At 44.0% G+C, this 13,273-nt stretch overlaps 1 protein-coding gene across 2 annotated transcripts in view; it reads right to left on the reverse strand.

Moving 5' to 3' along the window:
* rab27b (RAB27B, member RAS oncogene family) overlaps nucleotides 1-13,273 on the reverse strand; it is a 204,271-nt gene that overhangs the window by 37,755 nt on the left and 153,243 nt on the right. The gene's annotated exons all lie outside the window — the stretch shown is intronic.

Raw genomic sequence — 13,273 nt, forward strand, 5'->3', positions numbered from 1 at the left:
TCCCAAACTGCCGTAAATATTGTGATGTAACTATAATTTATCATAATAAAACAAAATATTATACAAAATAAAAAACAGAAGTATGACTTAAAAAGCAGGACTGAATTATATTTGCATACCCTGGTTCAGTTATCCCCTGCCCTCTGACCCTGCTTGACCTGTAGAATATATTCCCCAATTTTAGCTCAACGTGCCCCACCCGATGAGATTGGGGCACATTCAGGTCGGGTGCCCGATTTAAGCCTCGCCTGATGTTACGCTCCATTGATTGAGGAAAATTGAGCGGAGTGTAAACTGGGCATTGGACCCGAACACACCCTGTTCTTACCAGGTACGTTAGGTTAAAATCAGGGCTTTATTCTTGACTCCCTGCCTGCACAGCCTTTAGAGATTGATGCATGTTCTACAAAAAATGTTAAAAAAGGAATGTAGCTCAACAGTCTTGATTTTTTTGAAACACTTTTGTTTAAACAATGAATGCTGACAGAGGAGTAACTGAGTGTGACAGAGCTGACATTGAACACACTAGGACATCTGGTTTCCTCTGGACATTGGCCAGGTATATAGCAACAGTGAACATGCAGTGTCACTCCAGCTTTGGGAGGAAACTGCAGCACTCATTGTATGTGGTGAGTGCAATATGGTTGCCCTTATTGGGGGTGATTGTCATCTGCCTAGTGCTCTGTTCATGCTGAAAAACGGGACAGTAGGCAGCAAATGTTTTTATTAAAAAATGGCCCCTTGAACTTTAACAAACACACATGGAAGGGATAATTACTAGTCCTAGCTCTTTTAGGGCTACCCCAGATCAGGTGTATTCCCCAGGCGTTCACCTTCAACTAAAGTTAGAGGTAGCCGAATCCTCTAAGACGCTTAATTGGTCCTAAAGGTCCAGACTATCTCTCCCTAAAGGAAAGGAACAACTTGAAGATTTTACCAACCTCCAGATAGCACTTTTAATAAGTTTAACTAGACTGTAACCTTCCGGATATTATGAGGGTCCGGAATACTCCCCCAGATTTCTGCAACTCCTCACCAAAGAGTGTACAGAGATTCAGTTCGCGAGTTTGATACAGAAGTACTCTGTGAGACTATTCTAAAAAATATATAGATTTATTAAAGAACCGACATGTAATTAACAGCTGGTGATTCAGTCGCGACATTAACAGTTCAAAAACAAATAGCTTACAATTCTTATTCTCAGAGATCCTTATTCTCAAATCTTAACTTCGTTACATTTTTACATTTCTACTTCTTATTCTTAATCCAGGATATCCACCAAAATCAAATACCTTGATTACCCGAGACTCAAAGAGTTGTAGGCTTACAGAGTGGTTCTCTGAAGCTGAGAATCGCTTGCCCCTTCCAGCGATCTCTTCTTCCTATTTGAAAGTTCTATATTTTATATCCTTTTTTCAGTGGTATATCCTTTGAAGTTTTCTGAAATTTCTGAAGCTAATTATCTCTAGTCATCTTTCTGTTGACTTCTTTCTATTCTTACTGTCAATTCAGCTGTTAGCTTGCAGAATTCTGTCTGCTGTGTAGGTGTTCAAAACTTATCATAAAGGCAATATGACAGTAGTTTTTTATTTGATGCCATTTTTACGAAGGGCTTCCATTCAATTCTTAAATCACCTTAGCTGGTTGTAAGTAGACTTCGAGTCTCCTATGTGTTCCAAGTTCAATACAAAAAACCATGTGATTGCTTGGTGCATCTATTGATGTCATATTTACAAAGTCTTCTGTTTGTATCTTTTTACAACATGTAAATTAAAAACACTTCAACCGAGTACTTGATTGTCTTCCTAGCTACCTCAATTGGTTGTATTACAGACTTATGTCTCCTGTCTTTCATCTGATGTCATATTTATGAAGGCATATGGTTCTTTAATTTTATGTGTTTCATTTCAAAGTGTTGGTTTATGACACCTTTAACTGGGCATTCTTATTGTATTCTTTCCAAACTGCAGACTTCTTGGAACTTCCAACCTGCTGCTTCAATAGGGCCATTGTTTCAGTGTCAACAACCAATTCCCATTTCAAAAGCTTATATCGTGTTTACAGCTTTGTGTTAACTACTTATCTTATCTCAAAAGCCTGTATTCTGTTTACAGCTTGTGTCGTTGAGGCTTTTAGATTTTTAAACCCAGTTTTTCATGTTTTAATAAAGTCAAAATTCCATTCATAGGAGGGTGTATCTCTTGGAATATGGCGACTCCTTTACAACATCTACTAGCAGATGATAAGGGAGTTTCAAAGGTGTGTCTTATTTCCGGTACTGTGACTCCCCAAAGCCTTTCCACCATCTACAAAGCGCAAGTCAGGAGTGTGATGGAAGACTCTCAAACTGTCTGGATGAGCACAGCTCCAACACTCAAGAAGCTCGACACAATACAGGACAAAGCAGCCCGCTTGAGTGACACCCCATCCACCACCTTAAACATTCACTCCCTCCACTACCGGCGCACCGTGGCTGCAGTGTGTGCCAACTACAAGAAGCGTTGTAGCAACTCACCAAAGCTTCTTCGATAGCACCTCCCAAACCCGTGACTTCTACCACCTAGAAGGACAAGGGCAGCAGGCACATGGGAACACCACCACCTCCAAGTTCTCTTCCAAGTCATACACCATCCTGACTTGGAAATATATCGCTGTTCCTTCATTGTCGCTGGGTCAAAATCCTGGAACTCCCTGCCTAACATCACTGTGGGACTACCTTCACCACACGGACTGCAGCGGTTCAAGAATCATAGAGTCATACGGCACAGAAGGAGGCCATTCAGCCCATCGAGTCCATGTCGGCTCTCTGTAAAGCAATCCAGTCAGTCCCACTCCCCCACTCTATCCCCGTAGCCCTGCAAGTTTATTTCCCTCAAGTGCCTATCCAGTCTCCCCATGAAAACATTAAGTGTCTCCGCTTCCACCACTTCCGTCGGCAGCGAATTCCAGGTCCTCATCACTCACTGCGTAAAAAAGTTTTCCCTCACAGCCCCTCTGTAACTCTTGCCCAAAACCTTAAATCTGTGTCCCCTAGTCCTTGTTCCATCAACTAGTGAGAACACCCTTTCCCCATCTAGCCTATCAAAACCCATCATAATCTTGTACACATCTATCAAATGACCACTCAACCTCCTTTGCTCTAATGAAAATAAATCCAGCTTCTCCAACCTGTCCTTGTACCTAAGATCCCCCATCCCCGGAACCATTCTGGTAAATCTCTTCTGCACTCCCTCAAGGGCCTTTACATCCTTCCTAAAGTTTGGTGACCAGAACTGGACACAATACTCCAGTTGTGACCTGACCAGTGCTTTATAAAGGTTCAGCATAACTTCTCTACTTTTGTACTCAATACAGTACCTCTATTTATGAAGCCCAAGATCCCATATGCTTTGCTAACCACTCTCTTAATATGTCCTGCCACCTTCAGGGACCTATGCACATTAACTCCCAGGTCCCTCTGTCCTTGCACACTCTTTAAAACTGTGCCATTAAGTGTATATTGCCTCTCCCTGTTCCTTCTGCCAAAATGCATCACCTGACACTTCTCTGTATTAAATTCCATCTGCCACTTGTCTGCCCTTTATGCTAGCCTTTCTATTTCCTGTTGCAGTCGATTGGTATCATCCTCACTGTTTGCCACACCTCCAGGTTTGGTGTCATCGGCAAATGTAGAAATTCTACACTGTATTCCAATATCCAGGTCATTTATATATATCAAAAAAAGCAGTGGCCCCACACTGACCCTTTGGGAACACCACTGCCTACCATCATCCAGTCTGAAAAACAGCCATTTACCACAACTCGCTGTTTTCTGTCCTTAAGCCAATTCCTTATCCAAGCTGCCACTGACCTACCTATTCCATGAGCCTCAATTTTATTAACTAGCCTTTGCTGTGGTACTTTGTCAAACGCCTTCCAAAAATCCATGTAGACAACTTGCTCTCGAGTCAGTACAAAGAAGGTTCACTCGGTTAATCCCGGGGATGAGGGGATGGACATATGAGGAGAGGTTGAGTAGATTGGGACTCTACTCATTGGAGTTCAGAAGAATGAGAGGCGATCTTATTGAAACATATAAGATTGTGAAGGGGTTGGATCGGGTGGATGCGGGGAGGATGTTCCTGATGATGGGTGAAACTAGAACTAGGGGGCATAGTCTTAGAATAAGGGGCTGCTCTTTCAAAACTGAGATGAGGAGGAACTACTTCACTCAGAGGGTGGTAGGTCCATGGAATATGCTGCCCCAAAAAGCTGTAGAAGCTACATCATTACATAAATTTAAAACAGAAATAGACAGTTTCCTAGAAGTAAAGGGAATTAAGGGTTATGGGGAGCGGGCAGGAATTTGGACATGAGTCTAGGTTCGGATCGGTCATGGCCCTGTGGGTAGCGGAGCGGGCCCAGGGGCCGTGTAGCCTGATCCTGCTCCTATTTCGTGTGTCTAATTCTGTTAGATTCAGGAGATGGTTCTGTGATAGTGGATTGGCGGTTAGGATCAGATCAGCCATGATCTTATTGAATGGCGGAGCAGGCTCGAGGGGCCGATTGGCCTACTCCTGCTCCTATTTCTTATGTTCTTATGTTCTTATCCATTGCATTCCCACATCAATCCTCTCTGTTACTTCATCAACAAATTCAATTAGATCAGTCAAACACAATCTGCCTTTTACAAATCCGTGTTGGCTCTCCTTAATTAGCTTAAACTCTCCAAGTGCCCATTAATTTTTTCCTTGATTATTGTTTCTAAAACTTTACCCATCACTGATGTTAAACTGACTGGCCTGTAGTTACTAGGATTGTCCTTACACCCTTTCTTGAACAATGGTGCCACATTTGCCACTTTCCAATCCTCAGGCACCTCCCCCACATCTAGGGAAGATTTTGGGGTTCCCTTTTATGTTAACCGCCATTCTACTCTCATATTCTCCGTTGCCATTCTTATTTTCATCTTCACTTCCCCTCTCAATTTATTGTATTTGGTCTGGTTCTCCCTTGAAGAATTCACCTGACATGCATCATACACCCTCTATTTTGGTTTCATCATCTTCTCTATCTCCCTCGTCAACCAAGGAGCCCTTGCTTTGGTTCCCTTATCCTTCCCTCTTGTTGGAATGTACCTAGCCTGGACTTGGAACATCTCCTCCTTAAAGATCACCCACTGTTCCGTTACAGTTTTTCGTGTCAGTCTTTGGTTCCATTTTACCCTGGCTAGATCCTTTTGCATCCCATTGAAGTTAGCCCTATTCCAGTTTAGAAGTTCCACTTTAGATTGTTCCTTGCTCCTCTCCATTGCTAATCTAAATCTTATGATACGATGATCACTCATACCCAAGTGTTCTCCCATAGACACTTGATCGACCTGGCCCACCTTATTCCCCAGCACCAAATCCAGCAATGTTTCCTTCCTAGTTGGGCCAAGAACATACTGATCAAGGAAATTCTCCTGAACACATTTCAGAAATTCCTCCCCCTCCTTTCCCTTTACCCTAGCATGATCCCAATTGATATTTGGATAATTAAAGTCCCCCAATATCACCACTCTGTAGCTCTTGCATATATCTGCAATTTCCCTGCAGATTTGCTCCTCTACCTCCCTCTCACTATTTGGAAACCTATAGAATACCCCCAATAGCGTGATCATACCCTTTTTGCTCTTCAACTCTAACCAAATGGATTCTGTCCTTGTCCCCTTAAGAACATCCTCCTTTTCCAACACTACAATGTCTTCCTTAATCAGCGCTGCCACCCTACCTCCCTTTTTTCCTTCCTTAGCTTTTCTGAAGACCCTGTGCCCTTGAATACTAAGTGACCGGTCCTCACCGTTTTTAAGCCACGTTTTCGTTATTGCCACAACATCATATTGCCACATGGCTAGTTGTGCTTGTAGCTCACCTTATTCACCACACTTTGTGCATTAACGTACATGCATTCTAAACCCATTTTTGAATTTTTCATAGCCTTTCTTATTCTGCTCCTCTCTAATATGGTACTATTCTGACTCTAGTACTACTTTCTTCTCTAGTACTATTCAACACATTCACTCTTCTATGCACCTTATTCCACTTTTCTACTCCTATATGCTGCTGTCCATCCCCCTGCCAAGTTAGTTTAAACCCTCCCCAACAGCACTAGCTCCCCGCGAGAATATTAGTCCTGGTTCTGTTGAGGTGTAACCCGTCCGGCTTGTACAGGTCCCACCTTCCCCAGGAACGGTCCCAATGCCTCAGGAATCTAAAGCCCTCCCTCCTGCACCATCTCTCCAGCCACACATTCATCTGTTATATCCTCCTATTCCTGTACTTACTAGCACGTGGCACCAGGAGTAATCCGGTGATTACTACCTTTGAGGTCCTGCTTTTTAATCTCTCTTCTAGCTCCCTAAACTCTGCCTGCAGGACCTCATCCATCTTTCTGCCTATGTCAGCTCACCACCACCATCTCAAGGGCAGTTAGAATAGTAGAATCATAGAATCACAGAAAGTTACAGCACGGAAGGAGGCCATTTTGGCCCATCGTGTCTGCGCCGGCCAACAAAGAGCTATCCAGCCTAATCCCACTTCCCAGCTCTTGGTCCGTAGCCCTGCAGGTTAGAGCATCCCAAGTGCACATCCAAGTACTTTTTAAATGTGGTTGGGATTCCTGCCTCTACCACCCTTTCAGGCAGTGAGTTCCAGACCCCCACAACCCTCTGGGTGAAGAAATTTCCCCTCAAATCCCCTCTAAACCTGCCACCAATTACTTTAAATCTGTGCCCACTAGTTTTTGATCCCTCTGCTAAGGGAAATAGGTCCTTTCTATTCACTTTATCAAGGCCGCATATAATTTTATACACCTCAATAAGGTCTCCCTTCAGCCTCCTCTGTTCCAAGGAAAACAAACCCAGCCTATCCAGTCTTTCCTCATAGCTAAGATTCTCTACTCCCGGCAACATCCTTGTAAATCTCCTCTGTACCCTCTCTAGTGCAATCACATCTTTCCTGTAATGTGGTGACTAGAACTGCATGCAGTACTCTAGCTGAGGCCTAACTACTAGTGTTTTATACAGTTGAATCATAACCCCCCTGCTCTTGTATTCTATGTCATGGCTAATAAAGGCAAGCATTCCGTATACCTTCTTAACCGCCTTATCTATCTGGCCTGCTAACTTCAGGGATCTGTGGACATGCACTCCAAGGTCCCTTTGTTCCTCTACACTACTCAGTGTCCTACCATTTAATGTGTATTCCTTTTCCTTGTTAGCCCTCTCCAACTGCATTACCTCACACTTCTCCAGGTTGAATTGCATTTGCCACTGTTCTGCCCACGACCAATTTATTGATATCTTCCTGCAGTCTACAGCTTCCTTCTTCAGTATCAGCCACACAGCCGATTTTAGTATTATCTGCAAACTTCTTAATCATACCCCCTATATTCAAGTCAAGATCATTGATATATACCACAAAAAGCAAGGGACCTAGTACTGAGCCCTGCGGAACCCCACTGGAAACAGCCTTCCAGTCACAAAAACACCCATCAACCATTACCCTCTGCTTCCTGCCTCCGAGCCAGTTTTGAATCCAACTTGACACTTTGCCCTGGATCCCATGGGCTTTTAACTTCGTGATCAGTCTGCCATGTGGAACCTTATCAAAAGCCTTGCTAAAGGCCATATACACTACATCAAATGCACTACCCTCATCTACCCTCCTTGTTACCTCCTCAAAAAATTCAATCAAGTTTGTCAGACACGACCTTCCCTTAAGAAATCCGTGCTGACTATCCTTGATTAATCCATGTCTTTCTAAATGAAGATTTAACCTGTCCTTCAGAATTCTTTCCAATAATTTTCCCACCACCGAGCTAGCAGCAGGGATGGGCAATAACGCCAGCGATGCCCACATCCCATGAATGAATAAAAAAATATTTGAGTCTTAACAATGATGCCACTGTATCACTCCATTGTTCTTCTTATTTTTTCACTGGATGTGAGTGTTGCTGGCAAGACCAGCATTTATTGCCCATCCCTAATTTCGCTTGAGAAGGTGGTGGTGAGTCACCTTCTTGAACCGCCATGATGCTTCTTTGTAACAGTTTGGTACAATTGAGTGGCTAGCTAGGCCATTTCAGAGGACAGTTAAGAGTCAACCACATTGCTGTGGAATCACATATAGGACAGACTGAGTAAGGACAGCAGGTTTCCCTTCCCTAAAGGACCTCAGTATTATTCCATATTTATTTAGTTAACTGAATTTCTCCAGCTGCCATGGTGGGATTATGAACTCATGTCTCCAGATCATTAGTCCCAGGTCTACTGAATTACTAGTCCAGTAACATAACCACTATGCTACCATACCCCATGTTAAGTCACTGCCTGGTGTGACTGACATGGTGGAGGGTTGCAAACTAATTGGAATACAACCTGGCTGCTCTGTATGATTTATTGCTGAGTTTCGTGTCTACAGATGTGAATTCAGAGTGAAATTTGAGGATGGCAAAAAGAAAAATTAATTGCATCAGGTGTTAGAGTGACTAACAAGAAATTTTGTTAATTATTGTGTTAAATTCCAAGTTTTTCTTTTTGAAGGGAGTGGTTTTGGACAGGTTGCAGGGTGTCAGTTAAATATATAATTCTAGAATAAGATCAAAAGGCAAAAAGAGGGGGAGGAGACAGAGGCTTCCTACAGGAGAACTGTCAAAGTTTTGCGCCTGTACCACAATGACCCTGTCCATCACCGAATGGCCTCCTTCTGTGCTGTAAATTTCTATGATTCTATGATTTTTATGATCACGTTGTATAAATCCTGGGGGAGAGTTTACGCAGGAAGTCCTCCCACTCTTCCACCCTCATTTTGGCGTAAGAGCAGTGGAATCCCCAATTTTCCGGAGTTTCCACGGCTCTTCTGATAAAGTTGTGACGGATGAGCAGAATAACCACTAGCGGAACTTCATGCCCCATCTCTGTTCACTTACACCTCGTTGTAAAAGCATTCCAAAAGTACTTCATTGGCTTGTAAAGTGCCTTGGAAAACAAAATGAACATTTATGAAAAGTATTAATTTTCAGTTGTTTCAAAAACTCACGCCCAGTTTTGATGTAGGATTATTGAGACTTAGATTAAAGAGCCTGGCTGTGCTGGTTTAGCCTCTTTTCTGGGAGGAGTGTCGCAATGTTGCTGTTGGTGCTCTCGTTAAGTAGGCTTCTCGGAAAGTGGCTCGGATTGCCAATTTTCCCCAAATGAGTGTGGTTCAAAGCTAGTGGTAGGGCCTTCAGAGTGCAGGAACTTACAGCTCCAATTACAGGGGTATGTGGAACATCAGCAAACACTTCCACAAGCTTCTTTCTACTTTGATTAAAGCAAGCTACATGTTTACACATGTCTAATTAAAATCTCATTGCTAAACAGTGTGTATTTTTACATGACTGTTGAACTGAGGGAAAGCAAAGCTTCAGAAACAAACTGCTTTCCTACTTTCAATTTTCACTGCTGTGTATACAGAAGCAAACCCACATTTTTAAATGTGCTGGTTGTTTTCATGCTGCCTCTCACCCTAGATCATTCTGTGAGGAACAGGGAGTGTACTGACCTTACATAGGTGTCTGAAAATTTATGTGAAGGTCAGTCATTCCTACTCGATCATCTCCACCCCAGAGCCTGGAAGCAGAGGTTCCCCCAAGGCTAAACATAAAATTATATTCCATGGTACAAAAAGGTAAATAAAAATCTGTGTTCCTTTGCCAACAGCTTAAGTAGCACGCAGTGAGAATGTGCATTTCACGTATTCCAACAAAATGCATAGGCCTTAGTTTAATCTGAATAGAGTAAGCACCACACATACAGCGCAGAACATGATAAATTGATACAATACATGAGGGATGGTGAGTTCCTTTGTAAGGTGAGGTTTTGCACTATTACCCAACAGTAGAAGCAATAGTGGCACCTGGTGTAATTATATACAAGGTATGAATGAAAAAAACACATGATAAGTAGCAGGAAGGATGGAATCAGTATTTACAGCACAGAAGCAGGCCATTCGGCCCAAAAGGTCCGTTGCGCAGCTTATATTTTTTTTATTCGTTCCTGAGATGTGGGCGTCGCTGGCAAGGCCAGCATTTATTGCCCATCCCCAGTTCCCCTTGAGAAGGTGGTGGAGAGCCGCCTTCTTGAACCGCTGCAGTCCGTGTTGTGAAGGTACTCCCACAGTGCTGTTAGGGAGGAAATTCCAGGATTTTGACCCAGCGACGATGAAGGAACGGCGATATATTTCCAAGTCAGGATGGTATGTGACTTGGAATGGAACTTGGATGTGGTGGTGTTACCATGCGCCTGCAACCCTTGTCCTTCTAGGAGGTAGAGGTCGCGGGTTTGGGAGGTGCTGTCGAAGAAGCCTTGGCGAGTTGCTGCAGTGCATCTTGCAGATGGTACACACTGCAGCCACAGTATGCCGGTGGTGGAAGGAGTGAATGTTTAAGGTGGGGGATGGGGTGCCAATCAAGTGGGCTGCTTTGTCCTGGATGGTGTCGAGCTTCTTGAGTGTTGCTGGAGCTGCACTCATCCAGGCACTTGTGCCTTGTAGATGGTGGAAAGGCTTTGGGGAGTCAGGAGGTGAGATGCTGAATACTTAACCTCTGACCTGCTCTTGTAGCCACAGTATTTATGTGGCTGGTCCACTTAAGTTTCTGGTCAATGGTGACCCCCCAGGATGTTGATGGTGGGGGATTCGGCGATGGTAATGCTGTTGAATGTCAAAAGACGGTGGTTAGACTCTTGTTGGAGATAGCCGTTGCCTGGCACTTGTGTGGCGTGTATGTTACTTACCACTTATCAGCCTAAGCCTGAATGTCGTCCAGGTCTTGCTGCACGCGGGCATGGACTGCTTCATTATCTGCTCCACACAAGCTTCCTCCCACCCTTCTTCACTACTGATACTAACCCCATCAACATATCCTTCTATTCCTTTCCCCCTCATGTGTTTATCTAGCTTCCCCTTAAATGCATCTATGCTAGTTGCCTCCCAACTATTCCTTGTGGTAGCGAGTTCCACATTCTAACCATTCTCTGGGTAAAGACATTTCTCCTGAATTCCCTATTAGGTTTATTAGCGACTATCTTATATTTATGGCCCATAGTTCTGGTCTCGCCTGCAAGCGGAAACATCTTCTCTACATCTACCCTGTCAAACCCCTTCATAATCTTAAAGATCTCTATCAGGTCACCCCTCAGTCTTCTCTTTTCTAGAGAAAGAGCCCCAGCCTGTTCAATCTTTCCTTATAGGTATAACCTCTCAGTTCTGGTATCATTCTGGTAAATCTTTTTTTCACCTTCTCCAGTGCCTCTAAATCCTTTTTATAATATGGAGCCCAGAACTATTCACAGTAATAACATTAATAATGGCTTCGGTGTTCCCGATGTTCCATTGAAGGACTCACCCAGTAGCAGGTAACATTCACTTCAGTAAACTGCCAGGTAATCACTATCTTGAGCAAGAGATAGCCCATTCCTCTCTTCATGACCTTCAACAGCCTCCCCATCATTGAGCCCATCCTCATGAATATGCTCAGGATCATCATTGAGCAGAAAATTAATTGGACTCGCCATATCAACAATGTACAAAAGCAAAGCAGAGGCTAGGTACTCTGTGGCAAGTCATAGAGTCATAACGACACAGAAGGAAGCCATTCATCCCATCGAGTCCCTGCTGGATCTCTATAGAGCAATCCAGTCAGTTCCATTCCCTTGCTCTATCCCCGTAGCCCTGCAAGTTTATTTCCCTCAAGTGCCTATCCAGTCTCCCCTTGAAAACATTGAGTGTGTCCGCTTCCACCACTTCCGTCAGCAGCGAATTTCAGGTCATCACCACTCGCTGCATAAAAAAGTTTTTCCTCACAACCCCCCTGCATCTCTTGCTCAAAACCTTAAATCTGTGTCCCCTAGCCCCTGTACCATCAACTAGTGGGAACAGTCTATCCTCGTCTAGCCTATCCAAACCCATCATAATCTTGTACACCTCTGTCTCACCTCCTGGCCCCTCAAAGCCTCTCTAATCTACAAGGATCAAGTCAGGTGTGTGACAGAATACTGTCTACTTCCCGGAATAGATGCAACCATGACAGCACTCAAAAAGCTGAACACCATCCACAACAGGACAGTTGGTTTGATTGGCATCGCAGCCATTGGACTCAATATCCAGCACCACTACCACCGGAACACTGTGGCTGCAATGTATACAATTCAAAGGATGTACTGCACTACCTTGCCAAGGTTGCTTCAACAACATTTACCTTCCCTGCAATCTCTAACAGCGAGAAGGACAAGAGCAGCAATGTTGTGGGAACATCAGCATCTCCAAGTCACACACCATCCTGACTTGGATATATATTACCATACCTTCAGCACCACTGGGTCAATATCCTGGAATTTGCCCCCCCAGCACAATTGTGGGAGCACTACTAGCAAAAGGACTGCAGTGCTTCAAGGAGAAACCCCACTACCACCTTTTCTGGGGCAACTATGGATGGGCAATAAATATGGCCTTATCAGCATTGCCCACATTAAAAGAACAATTAAAAAGGTGATCATGAAGTTGAGAGCAATGGTGCAGATATGTTTGCATGTCATTAGGATATGTACAGAAGCTGTTCCTGTGGATGATGTTACTGTACATGTATATGAGGAAGAGGAGAGGGGCAAAAATTAATCCTTTTGGGACTCCAGAGGTAATGGTGCAGGGAGTGGGAAGAGAACCTGTAGTGTATGTAACCGTTCCACCTTTAAGAGAACTATTTTAAGGGTTGCACTACTTTATCTTGGCTACTGTATACTGTAATACCGGTGGTGACCACACCGGTATATAAGTGCTGTGTAATGATTTATTGGGCAGTTCAGCCCGGACCTTCGATTAGTAAAGACCTGTTAAAATTTACTCTTGTGGTCTGTGTAGTAATTCTCACTATAACACACAGACTTAACAGTGGCGACGAGTACGATCTTACCCTGCAGCAGAGATACATCCAAGGCAGTTTAACGGGCGTCGAGAAGAGGCATCCGCCCTCATCATTCTGCTGAGAAAAGACTCGGGTCTGCAGAGCAAAGGAAGAATTCTGACACGAAGCCTTCCGTCAGCAACAGGCAGTGATCATCCCTTCTATCACGGTGGTGGGTAAGCCGATCAGCGACGAACAGCAAGTCGGCCACGTTGGCTGTGAAGTAGGGGAGGGAAAAACGGAGGATAGAAGGGCGGAGAACTCGACCACGGCCGGGGAAAAAAGCCAGACAGAAGTCGGGGCCAGAGGCGCT

The sequence above is a fragment of the Somniosus microcephalus genome, chromosome 2, assembly GCF_052327205.1.
Source record: "Somniosus microcephalus isolate GS21.2 chromosome 2, FLI_Smic_1.0, whole genome shotgun sequence".
Classification (NCBI taxonomy): Eukaryota; Metazoa; Chordata; class Chondrichthyes; order Squaliformes; family Somniosidae; genus Somniosus; species Somniosus microcephalus.